Here is a 13,674-nt window from a genome sequence, read left to right as displayed (position 1 = left end):
CGGGCGGGACGCGCTCCCCGGGCGCAGGATCGCCGATCAACCTTTGGTCCTGCTGACCCGTCGTCACTGGCCGGGTGACGTGCGTACTATTATTAGCGTTAGAGGTGAGGAGACGGGCCCAAAAACTATCCAGTTACGTGCTTGAAGTCACAGAAGGAAGGGCTGCGAAGCAAATCCAGGTTTATCTGGACACAGCTAGGTCATACTTGTCTTGGGTCAGCCTCTTCCAGGCTTTCATTCCGGTGAGCCGCAGACAGGTAACAGGTGGGACAGGTAAATTGAGAGACGGAGCCCCTCTGTACGGGGGCAGCGGGGGCAGTTGGCTTCTGGTTGGTGCTCACTCATTTGCCCCCGTGTGCCGTAAAAATGTTTTTTTGTCCCTGTGTATCTCGGAGTGGACGAGGTTGGAAAGCATTTCCCAGACCTTCTACCTCTAGTTTCAAACCGATCAGGGACACCAAACGTAAGGGGTTTGTTAGAGAAGTAAGACAGTGTTTATGGGAGTACTAGCACCTCGGGGATCTTCAGTACGTGTCCATGGTCTCTTCTTTTTGCGGCGCTCCTGGGGACATCTGGGCACTCGCCCTTCTAGGTCGCAGCCCTTTTAGGTCAACACCCTCTCTGACAGATGAAAGATATAATGCACTCAATGGGAAAATCACTTACCCCTCCCCCCATCTCCATCTAATTAGGGATAGATGGTGAGCTAGGAGCCCTGTCTCTTGGGAAGGTGCAAGGGCTTTGGGCACCCCACCCACCTTTTCCTCCCAAAAGCTTCAGAAGGACTCCAAAGCTAGAACGTGACTTCCTCGGAGACCTGATGACGGTGATGTGGGCGGGGACCTCCGGGAAGGAGGAGGAAGCTAAGTCACCGGGTTTTTAGCGGCTCCCCCCACCCCCTAGAGAGGGACCCAGCACCTCAGGCGTGAAGAAGTCAGCCCTGCAGGCCTTGGCCTCTTTTGCCGTCTGGGGCTCGGCCCCTTTTGGAATAGCTGCAGCCCAGTAAAAGATAAAGTGTGTGTGTGTGTGTGTGTGTGTGTGTGTGTGTGTGTGTGGCTCGGCCCCTTTTGGAATAGCTGCAGGCCAGTAAAAGATAGTGTGTGTGTGTGTGTGTGTGTGTGTGTGTGTGGTGTCCGGAAGTAATGTCCAAGTAAATGTAGATCAAGGTAGGAAGGAACATGCTGGCGTGGGAATTTTCTCCTCGGTGGGACACCCTCCTTCATGGCAGATCATTTCAGGGTCAGCGCATAATTTTGAGAGGAATTTATCTTGGAAAGTGAAACATACTAATGCAAGTTTTCTAACATGGCCACATCTTGGGAACTTTTTGGGTTTTAAAATCACTGCTCACTGGAGCAGCTCGTTTTCCCTCCCAAGCCTCGACTTTGTGAAATGAGGCTGAGCTACCTGGGCAGCCGTCCCCCTTGGGCGCCCTGGGATGGCTGGAACAGGAACAGCCCCCCAGTGGAGGTGCAGCTCCAAAGGGAAGCCCGATCGTGAAAGCGGAGGACTCTCTCCTTTGAAAATAAAATCCATTTTTTAATCACAGAAATAATTAGTACTCATTGTACAGAAGTTAGATTTTTTTCAGAAACAGAAAGAAGATAAAAAATTGAAATCTGACACCTGGGAAACCACTGTTGATAATTTGATTTATAGCATTAAACATAAGCAGACTGCATGCGCTGCTTTTTTCCTTGAACAGCCTTTTTTCCTCGAATAAAATATCACGACATGACACTAAATATTTTCCTTATTTTTTTTCCACATATTTTTTAAAGGGGTATTTAGTATTCCATTGTGCATTCATTTAGCTAAGGTCCAGATGAAGGATTAAAATTGTGTCAGGATTTTGCTATTGAAATAGCAATGAAGTGTGAGGCTTGTAACTCAATCTTTGCACACATTCTCAATTATTTATATAGATAAAATTTTTAGATATGGTATTTCTAGATCCAGGGATAAAGACTGCCCTACAGTGACCTTTCAAGCTTGATACCGTAACTTCCACGCCAGTGTTTTCCCAGACTTTCTGTACCATTTATTCACCAAGAATTTATTGAACACCCATCATATACCAGACCCGGCTGGATACAGACAGCACAGGTGCCATAAATGGTAGAGAAAGCTTTGGGTAGTCAGATGCCCAGTTTGAAGAGGGTCATAAAGGCCAGTTGATTTTTTTGAGATAAAGGGATTTTATGTGAAAGGAAGTTAGTGAGGAGCAGTGAAAAAAGAAAAGAACAAAAAAAGGATCAAGGAGAGTTTTCTGTGCAAAAACATGGTGGCCTAAAAACAAACATGTGTTTGTATATTTGGCAAGACTGTGAGTTGTCTTGTGTGCTTGTACTAAGCCTAGACTTGGGAAGGAGAGTAGTAAGATAATGCAAAAAAAAAAAAAAAAAAAAATAGCCTATTATGTCATGTTAAGAAGGTTCCGACCTTATTCAGACTTCATTTATGATGAAATTGGATCTCACCACTTAACCTACTGAAGGGCACTGTCTTCAGTAGACCTTTGAAATCATTCCTGGGGAGAAAAAAAAAACATGATAGGAGAATTTGCAAAAGAAGTATCCCTAAAGAATACTGAAATCCAAACAGTGGAGAATCAACCACATTCAGCAGTAGTAACTACCATGTCTGTCACACTAAAGAATGTACTATAGTAATCATTAGTAAATTTAGTCATGAATAACGTTCTTCTTTCTACTTTAAAGTGAATGGCCTGGATACTGATACATGCTCAGAGATTATTTCAGTTTCCTATCAAGAAAGCAAATCCAAAAGTAATATATAGTATAAATACAGTAATCTTGGAGTGTCTTTAGTTAGTCATTTGGGCCACCATAGAGGAAAAACAAATTACATTGGTTTCCTCAGCCTTTCTCCATGCTATAATATTTTCAGCTTACTATTTGCCTAATCTCAATAAAAGATTTCTAATGTCAGATAGGTACTGTTGTGTATGTTGTGTATGTTGAGTGTTGAGTTGGTCTTCCTTCCCTAGGCACTTTGAATACATTTCAAGGGATACAGAGCTGTGGTCAGTCTCTCGGTTTGCAAGTCATTTCATTTAAAAATAGACCGGTGACTTTTGCCTCAGATTTCCTAGATAATATTGCAGTAGATGAGAAAATTGTTCTACGTTACTTTAAATTAGAATGAAAGACAATTTTCTACCCACTCAGAATTAGAGAGTAGCTTCTAAAATAATTTCTCTTGTTTGCTTTCTGAATTCAACTTCAGGTTTTTGTTTTTGCTTTTTTTTGGAATGAAACTTTCCCTCAAGATGCCCCAGAGCATTGGAGATTAGTTATGAAAACCTTGAAGTTTAATGATTAAATCGCACTGGCCTAGTGCTCTGGGAGTCAATCCCAGCAACTTCAGTGTATGACAGGAAGTGTCTGATGCAAATTTGAAAATTTGCTCTTGAAACTGCTCCTTTTTTCTTTTTGCAATTTGAACTGCAAATCTGAAAATTTGCTCCTGAAACTGCTCAGTTTTTCTTTTCGCATTTTTGAATGAGGTGGCTCCTCGTGTGTCTAGCTCCAGAGAGGCAAGTAAAATTCAAAATGGCATAGCAGCTAGGGGTTCCAGGGTTACAGCATGAATTGTGATGGTGCCTGGAAGTCGCATCCTTCCCTTAGACCTTCCCATCCCACTTAGAGACCGAGACACCAAAGTCTGGTCTGTGCTTTGACTTCTTTTCTACTGTGGCTTCACCCTGCTCTTCACTGAGGTTTTACATGCAAGACAGAAAAATATCTGACTGAAAAAGGTGCATTCTTAACTCTGTTTTAATTCTTTAATCCCATCGTATCTTATTTCTATCTGATGCCTTGTATTATTTATAAATCTTCTCTTGAGAATATTTTCTCTCGAGAATATTGTAAGTTTAGAGATCAGATTCTCACGATTTGAATGCTGCCAGCAATGGCGGAGTGACCTTGCAGGGTTAGGTTTACCTTGAAGAGGTCATCAGGGTGTGAGCCTCTGCTCCTCAGTCTCAAATTTTGCCAGTACTGAGAATGGACCCATTTCAGAGATGCACTCACATTGTCCAGGCTTATAATATGCATAAAGCAATATCTAAACGTAGAATGCTGGTATATTATGTGTGTGACCTGGGCAAGTTCCACAAAAGGCGGAGAGTCTGTTCTCTGCCATGTCTCCAGTGGTAGTTCAGGGCACCATATGCTAGGTGCTCAGCAAATATTTGAATTCATGATTTAATTCCTAATTGCCAGTTTTCTCTCTGTAAATCAAGTACCATATATCTCACTGATTGTTTCTGAGAACTAATTTATGAGCACTTAGCATGGTATTTGCCACAAAGTAAGCATTCAGTAAATTTCTCATCAAAGATTAGATAGCTGTTAAGTTTTTATTTATTTTTTGCTTTACTTGAAACAAAACATCAGTTCTATTCGCTACAGATATTTGTTTTAACCCCTCACCGTTCTGGGGGGAAATTAGTTTGAAATATGAAAATGTGTATTGTATGCTCACTGTGTAGGTTACAAACATAATGTTTGTGTCATATAGAAACCTAATCCAATGAAGGAAATAGACTTACAAAATGACTACAAGGCTACATATGGAGCCAGAGAGAAGGGCACAAGCATAGGGCTGGGGGCATTCTAAGAAAGGCACAGTTCAGCTGGCAGGAGGGTGAGAGGCCTATTTGCTAATAAAACTGATGCTTATGATGAATAGGAAAGCAGTAGGAAATATATTTCTGACTCATCAAAGACAAGTGATGGTTTAAAAGATGGTACCATTTTTAAAAGGTTATGCTTAATATAATTTTTTTATTGTCTCATATTCTAATTCTTTGAAAATTTATAACCTATTTAGAATGTGTGGCAACGCAGAATTAATCAGTGTTTAATCAGTTGGAATATTCTGTTTCTCAAACTATTTTAGACAAACATTTGAAACTGTGTTCCACCAAGAATAATACAGTTCTTTTTTTTTTTTTAAATGTTATTTATTATGAGAGAGAGAGAGACAGAGAGCGCACAAGCAGGGGAGGGGCAGGGAGAGGGAGAGAGAGAGAATCCCAAGCAGGCTGTGCACAGCGTGGAGCCCAATGGTGGGGCTTGAACTCATGAAGTGCGAGATCATGACCTGAGCCAACACCAAGAGTCAGATGCTTAACCAACTGAGCCACCCAGGCGCCCCAAGAGTAATGCAGTTCTACCAAGTGACATCCTTTTATTGCATAAAAACAAAACTAAAAATTAAAAAATATATATAAATATTTATTTTTTGGTAATTTATAATCACAATAACCTTGGCACTTGGAGGAGGAGATAGAGACAGGGATGGATGTAGAGATCTCCTCCACGGTCCAGACAGGCACGTTTCCTTGTTGTCTTTTCTTGTACAGCAGCTGTCTAACCTGTTCATCATTGTACTGGCCTTCCTTGGGTTTCCAGTTTTATTAGATTTCCCCATTTGGGGTGGACTTTAGCTCAAGCTGATTTCTAACAACCCAGTCTTCTTAGATCTTCAGATTTCTCAAGAGTAGCTTGATTTTTATGTGAAATCAGCAATTTTAAAATGTTGGCAATCAATTTAAACTTACTCGTTTTTAAAGTGCTATACAAAAAAAAAAAATTACCAAGGGCCATATATGGGCCTCAGTCTATTAGCTTATAATCTCTGTTCTAAATAGGCTAAGCCATCAACCCATGTGTTTTATATATACAATGTAGAACACATTTTGCTAGGATGCATGTGTTAGATACAATATTCACAAAGTTGGAGAGATAAGTCCAATTTGAGATTTCTTTTTATTTTTCTTTATAAGTGTACACGTGTATTTCTTTGTAAATGTACATGTACATTTTGTTGTTCAGTGAATACGGTCACTATACTTACAATATAAGGAAATGTAGGGCACAGTCCCTGCCCTCAAAGATTTTTTACATCCTGTGCGGTATAGAATGTGAGATGGATTGAATTATCAAGAGACTTTTTTTTATAGTTTATTGTCAAGTTGGTTTCCATATAACACCCAGTGCTCATCCCAACAAGTGCCCTCCTCCATGCCCATCACCCATTTAAAGAAAGAAGAACACCAGGAATTTACTGGGTCTGGGTCTGTTTTAAAGGAGCCAAAGGGAGAGTGAGTGTGATGGCACTAGAAGGAAAGGATATTTATAGGAAGTTGTGACAAGAATTGATAACTGAATGGATGTAGTGTAAGAATAAGTGAAAAATGGTATCTGTGCTTCTATAATTGGAAAATTCTAACTAAGCATCATATTGCATGACCATTCAAAGGGTGCCTTGAGTGAATTTTGAAGGAAATAAAAAAGCTCAATGTCCCTTTCCTTTTGGTTATTCATTTCTTATAAACCAAAAGCAATGTGAAAGATTTTCTAATTTATAAAAGGCTCAACAAATGTAATCAATTTTTGCATAATTAAAAGGCAGAGAAATATCCAAGTTTTAAGGAAAATGTTTTAACTGATATATTCATGTATGTTATTCTATTTTATTACCTTCTCATCTTACAGGATTGCCTTTCTTTTTTTGAGAGAGAAAGAGAGAGAGAGAGAGCAAGAGTGGGGAAAGGGTAGAGGAAGAGAGAGAGAATCCTGATGCAGGGCTCCATTCCAGGACCTTGGGATCCTGACCTGAACCAAATCATGAGTCGGACACTGAACTGACTGAGCCACCCAGGTGCCCCGCCTTTCTTTTTCAATCAACAAAAATAAATGTGCACAGGTACATCAAGATTTTAAAATATCTGTAGGCTTCTCATGTTGAAAAGCTTCATTGAAGTAGACCATCAGTATTCTCCAAATCAATGCTATTAGTTCCACTTAGGGCATTTTACTGGCGTCTGATTGTTTGAAGGGGCTATAGGGAAACTGATGACATTAAGTAAGATAGATTATGGATCACATTCATCTCTCCCCTCTCCATGGGCCTAGCAGGCATAGCTTGCATTATTGCTAATCGGAGTTTTGAGTTTACCATTAAAAGTCTATCAATCTCCTAATCCTTGCAGAACACAAATGGGCTTTAACTTCAGATGTAACTTGTTAATTGGTTGACAACAGCCCCACTGTAAAAGATCAACACCCAACAAGTTTTTGTGTGTGTTTTTGCCGTTTCTTCTGCCCCTTTCTAGTTCAGAACCAAAGGGCATTTGTCAGCAGGCTAGAATAAAGACAGCAGTAGGAGACTTTGGTTGCTTATGTAGATTCAGGACAACAGGGCAGAAACCCAGATAGCATTATGTTTTCAGCGCTTCCAGAATGTACGAGGTCACATTTGAATGTCAGTGCAATTCTGTCTTGAGAGTAGATTAGCATCTTAGACTGGGCAGCTATAACAAAGTACCGCAGCTTGGGTGGCTTATAAACAGTAGAAATTTTTATTTCTCAGTTCTGGAGGCTGAAAGTCTGGGATCAGGGTGCCAGCATGGTCAGGTTCCAATGAGCACCCTCTTCTGGGTAGCAGGCTTCTCACTGTGTGCACACACGGCAGAAACAGGGATCCACCCTGGTGAGCTGATCATCTCCCTGAAGTCTCCCCTTCTAATACCTTCATACTGGGGGTTAAGATGTCAACATATGAATGTGGAGGCAGGGACACAAATGTTCCACTCCTTGCAGTTGAGCCTCCCTCTTACACCTATGTAGAGACTGATTATCAGAGTCGCCTTCAAATTTCTTGTCCAGTGTCACCAAACTTGCACTTATGAAAACTGGGACTAGAACCCAAATCTTATGGCAACAAGTCCAGTGCTTTTTGCAGGGTCCCAAACTGCTTCTCAGCCATTCAGTTTAACAAGTGTTTCTTCAGGGCCCATTCCATCAGGCTCTAAGGATGCCAAGAGCGCACAGCATTGCTGCCTTCTCTCAAAGGACTTCGAGTTTATTTGATCAAGGTTTGTGGCGGTGCCTGGGTGGCTCAGTCGGTTAAGCGTCTGACTTCAGCTCAGGTCATGATCTCACGGTTCATGGGTTTGAGCCCCGCGTCGGGCTCTGTGCTGACAGCTAGCTCAGAGCCTGGGGCCTGTTTCAGATTCTGTGTCTCCCTCTCTCTCTGACCCTCTCCTGCTCACGCTGTCTCTCTCTCGCTCTCTCAGAAATAAATAAAAAACATTAAAAAAATAAAAATTAAAGTTCGTGTACGTATAAAATGGCTACAGCATCAAGTGTATTTTCATGAAATATTTTAGGAATGTAGAGAAAGGAGAAATTTTGGGCTTTTCACTGGGGAAAATTTCATGGAGGAGGCCTGTGGGCATTCATGGATGCTCTACAATGAATAAATTACCTAAGGAGCTAACCTTTTGAGCACCTAGTCTTTGAGCACCGTGTGAGATATTTCTCATAGCTTCCTTCATGTAGGCCCCATCATTATCCTCTGAGGTAGGTGTTGTTACCTTTCACATTGCAGATGAGAAGATCAGTGCTCAGAGGAGTGGAAGGCACACTTGTCCAAGGTACACACTACGGCAGAGACATACTGAACATAGGAGGACACCAAGGTCTTAACTCTTAACCAGTATTGTACGTGGTTGTATGGTAAGTAGATTTTAAAAATCTGACTTAATTTTTTAAAATTTTATTTATTAAAAAATTTTTTTAATGTTTTTGATTTTTGAGAGAGACAGAGCACAAGCAGAGGAGGGGCAAAGAGAGAGGGAGACACAATATGAAGTAGGTTCCAGGCTCTAAGCTGTCAGCACAGAGCTCGATGCCAGGCTCGAACCCACAGACCATGAGATCATGATCTGAGTTGAAGTTGGGTCCTTAAACTGACTGAGCTACCTAGGTGCCCCTATTTTTTTTTTATTTGAGACAGAGAGAGAGAGAGAGAGAGAGGGAGCATACACATGATGTGGGGAGAGGGGCAGGGGAGAGAGAGAGAGAATCTTAAGCAGTCTCCACACTCAGCATGGAGCCTGACACAGGGCTTGATCCCACAACTCTGAGATCATGACCCGAGCTGAAATCAAAAGTTGGACGCTCAACAGACTGAGGCACCCAGGTGCCCCCGAAATCTGATTTTTTACAAATGTATATAAAAATGTGTCCAGGTCTCTAAAACAAAAAAGCAATTAGAGTTCCCCTTTCCCTTGACATGTTGGCAGACTTGTGGGATAAAACAGAGAAAGGGGAGCTATTCTGTTCTAAGCTCTCACTTCATAAAACAAAATTCTGGGGACACCTGTGTGGCTCAGTTGGGTTAAGTGCCTACAGCTTTTAAAGAGACTCAGTCTTTGTGGCCTAATATTTTGGGGACAGTCTGCTTCAGGAAGTTGAGATGCCAAAGCTTTGTTCTCTAAACCATTGAGGTAGGTGATACAGTATGAAAGCTCATCTCCCTGCATAAGTTTCTAGAGCTATTAAATCTTGAACTTTTATTCAGTGTACTTTTTATACATACATATTTACAATACAAAAAAGTTTCAGTGCTCATTTTATTTTATTTTTAATATTTTTAAATTTATTTTTGAGAGAGAGACAGAGCACGAGCAGGGGAGGGTCAGAGAGAGAGGGAAACACAGAATATGAAGCAGGCTCCAGGCTCTGAGCTAGCTCTCAGCACAGAGCCCAATGCGGGGCTTGAACCCACCAACCATGAGATCATGACCTGAGCTGAAGTCATATGCTTAACTGACTGAGCCACCCAGTTGCCCCTTCTATGCTTATTTTAAAGTTTTTTTTCTTTTTTCCCCTAATGCCCTATGTCCTACATCAGCAGTGTCTGTCGGCATGGTGGTACTTGGCATACAGTGCTTGTTGGTGCTTCCTCCCCCACAGGGATTGTCAAGTGTACAATGTGGAGAAAAAAAGGTTTCAATCAATTGGGAGAGAAATAGGCAACATTAGGTCACTGGACTCAAAGGATGGGGATGAGAAAAAGCTGGAAAATTAAGTGGAGGGTTGACAAGAACAGTTTAGTTATTTTTTACTGTGATGAACTATATAACACTAAATATGCCATTTTAACTATTTTCAAGGGTATAATTTAGTGGCAGTAATTATTGAAAACTTTTTGTAGAGGCACCTGAGTGGCTCAGTCGGTTAAGTGTCTGACTTCAGCTCAGGTCATGATATCACGGCTTTTGAGTTCAAGCCCCATGTCAGGCTCTGTGCTGACAGCTCAGAGCCTGGAACCTGCTTCAGATTCTGTGTTTCCCTCTTTCTCTGCCCCTCCCCTGCTTGTACTCTGTCTCTATCTCTCTCTCAAAACATTTTTTAAAAATTTTATTAAACATTTTTTAAGATTTATTTCTGAGACAGAGAGACACAATGTGAGCAGGGGACTCAGAGAGGGAGATACAGGATCTGAAGCAGGTTCCAGGCTCTGAGCCCGATGTGGGACTCGAACCCACGAACCGTGAGATCATGACCTGAGCTGAAGTCGGATGCTTAACCGACTGAGCCACCCAGGCGCCCCTAAAAAATTTTTTAGAAAGTAGTAGATTCCAGCTCAAGAAACCACTTCCTTTGCTCATCCATAAGAAGCAACTTCTCATCTGTTAACGTCTTATCACAAGATTGCAGCAATTCAAATAATAATAATAATATTAATACATTATTAATATAATATCAATATAATAATAATTTTAAAGTTTGAAATGTTTTGAGAACTGCCAAACTATGACAGACACACAAAATGAGCAAATGTTGTTGGAAAAATGGTACCAATATACTTGCTCTGCAGGGTTGCCATAAACCTTCAATTTGTGAAAAACATCTTATCTGTGAAGAGCAATAAAGTGAAGTGCAATAAAATGAGGTATGCCTGTATTTAGGTCTCTTAACTTCTTACATTGTCTTAGAGCTTTCAGTGTTCCATATTTTACTTCCTTGGTTAAATTTATTCTTAGGTATTTTATACTTTTTGATACTACTTTCATGTTAGTGGAATTGGCTTATTTCCTTTTGAATTGTTCATTACTGATGTGTAGAAACAACTGATTTTTGTATTTTGATCTTGTGAACAGCAACTTTACTGAATGGGTTCACTAATAGCTTTCTTGTGGATTCTTTGAGATCTTTTTTATATATAGGATCATGACATCTGTGAAGAGAGTTAGTTATATTTCTTTCTTGCCAATTTTTTTTGCACTTTATTTTTCTTGTCCGCTTCCTTTAGCTGGAACTTCCAGTATGGTGTTGAATAGCAGTGGTGGAAGCATGCAACCTTGTCTTGTTCTTGCCCTTAGAGGCAAAGCGTTCAGTCTTTTACTACTGGCGAAGGTGCTAGCGGTGGATTTTTCATAAATGCCCTTTATTGTGTTAGAAAAGTTCCCTTTTATTCCTAGGTTTTGGAGTGTTTTTATCCCGAAAGAGTGTTGGGTGTTCTCAAATGCCTTTTTTGCACAACTGAGGTTTTTTTTTTACCTTTGTTCTATTAATGTGGTTTATTACATTGATTGATTTTCTTTTTTTTAAAGGTTTTAAATGTGTTTTTATTTATTTTTGAGAGGGAGAGAGAAAGAGAAAGAGAAAGAGAGAGAAATCAAGCAAGCACAAGCATGACAGGGACAGAGAGAGAGACACACAGAATCTGAAGCAGGCTCTGAGCTTTCAGTGCAGAGCCCAATGTGGGGCTCCAACCCACGAACTGTTAGATCATGACCTGAGCAGAAGTTGGATGCTTAATACACTGAGCCACCCAGGTGCCCCAGTGATTTTCTTTCTTTCTTTTTTCTTTTCTTCCTCCCTCCCTCCCTGCCTCCCTCCCTCCCTGCCTCCCTCCCTCCCTGCCTCCCTTCCTCCCTCCCTCCCTTCCTTCCTCCCTTCCTCCCTTCCTTCCTTCCTTCCTTCCTTCCTTCCTTCCTTCCTTCTTTGTTTCTTTCTTTCTTTCATGCTTGTTCATTTCTGAGAGACACACAGAGAGATTGCAAGCAGGGGAGCAGCAGAGAGAGAAAGAGACACAGAATCTGAAGCAGGCTCCAGGCTCCAAGCTGCTAGCAGAGAGCCCTACTCAGGGCTCCAACTCACAAACCGTGAGATCATGACTTGAGCCAAAGTCAGATGCTCAACCGACTGAGCCACCCAGGCGCGCCAATTTTCTTATGTTGAACTACTTTTGCATTCCTGAGAAAAATCCCACCTGGCATAGTGTATAATCCTTTTAATATGCTGTTAGATTTGGTTTCCAAGTATCTTGTTGAGGCTTTTTGCATTCATGAGGGGTATTGGCCTGTAATTCTCTTTTCTTATGATGTCTTTATCTGCTCTTGGTATTGGAGTAATGTTGATCTTATAGAATGAATTAGGACGTGTTCTCTCCATCATGATTAAGTGCATCAACGTTGGAGGCAGATGGTGTGAATTTTAATACTGCTTCTGCTACCAAAAAGTTTGTAGTAAATTATTTTGTCATTTGTCTTCTCTAAACGTGATTTCCCCTTCTGTAAAATGGGCGTGTTAGGAGAATTAATTGGGATCATTCATTGTAAATCCAGTGGTGTGCTGGTAAATGTTTAACAACCAGCTCTCAGAGGATGTGGAGATGAGAAACCCTGGTTTGTAGTGTTTGCCAATTTCCATGGTGTAACTACTCCTGCCGCGATGGATTTTAAGGCGCAGATGGATTTGGAGAGACATGTACACGGTCTGTTCTCACATGCCAGTGGGAGCTGACTCCAGCTCACCAGGTTTTTTTTTTTTTAAGGGTGAAGTACATAATAGGTTGTCAATCAATAAATATTATCATTTTCAGTCACCTTTAACAAAAATAAAATAAATGAAAATAGAATGAGTCCTGAAAAGTCAATCTCTATAATCTCCCTCTCTATTGCCTTGTGTTCTGAAATATTGTATATTTAATGCTATCCTCAGATGGTCTATCCTCTGTGGAAATCACTTTCTAATTTTAGATCTTGCATCATTGTTTATAGTGAATATAATCACAGCGAGGATGGTCCTTGCCCGCAAGTCTATTTGCCCGGCTGGCAACTGGCCACACCTGGAAGGACTTGCTGCTCCTACTTGCTTAACATACTAACCTTGACGGCTACAGGGCAACTTAGAGACATCATCCTGTCTTGGCTCCGTGGGTGCTAAGGTCCTCTGCTTGATATTGGCCCTGCCAGGAATCACCAGCCAGTCCTGCTTTCCCTGGAAGGCACACATAGATGACACAACCGCCCTCACTGGGCAAATGATTCTGGAAAGGTCATGCCCTCTACACTTCTGCTTAGACCTGGGCTTAAGAAAATTTATGAAGGAAATAAAGACTGTCTTACCCTGTCTCCTAGGCACCTAGTCTTAAGTGCTTGACTGAGTCACTGTGTTGTCCTGCGTTCTTTATCCACCCATGTATCCACCCATCCATCCATCCATCCATCCATCCAACCAATCATGACTTACAGAATGCCTGTGGCTGCACATACGGAGATGCTAGATGGGCCTAGTGTTCATAAATTCACAGCCTGGGATGGGGTCAGGTCATGTGGAGATAGAGATGCAAATGAATAATGAGAATAAGTTATGATAAGAAAAAGCACAAACGTATATCCAAAGTACTATGGGAAACTAAAGGATGAGTTTTGTTTGCCTGGAGGAGCTATGGAGGTTTTTGCAGAGTGTGTGCAGATAACCAAAGGATGAAGCAGAGGTTTGGAGCCAGATTATGACAGACTTTCTATGCTCAACTGTGACATTAAACTTGATCCTTCAG

At 41.2% G+C, this 13,674-nt stretch overlaps 1 long non-coding RNA gene across 1 annotated transcript; it reads left to right on the top strand.

Moving 5' to 3' along the window:
* The first annotated feature begins 168 nt into the window (after positions 1-168).
* Positions 169-13,207, top strand: LOC144233289 (uncharacterized). The gene is made up of 4 exons (XR_013335638.1): positions 169-273; positions 8,428-8,555; positions 10,705-10,779; positions 12,893-13,207. It is a non-coding gene; the product is annotated as an uncharacterized LOC144233289 (long non-coding RNA).
* Positions 13,208-13,674: the final 467 nt, after the last annotated feature.

This window comes from Crocuta crocuta, unplaced genomic scaffold (assembly GCF_008692635.1).
Source record: "Crocuta crocuta isolate KB4526 unplaced genomic scaffold, BGI_CrCroc_1.0 scaffold155, whole genome shotgun sequence".
NCBI classification, from domain to species: Eukaryota; Metazoa; Chordata; class Mammalia; order Carnivora; family Hyaenidae; genus Crocuta; species Crocuta crocuta.
This window is presented reverse-complemented; position numbering and strand designations above follow the sequence as displayed.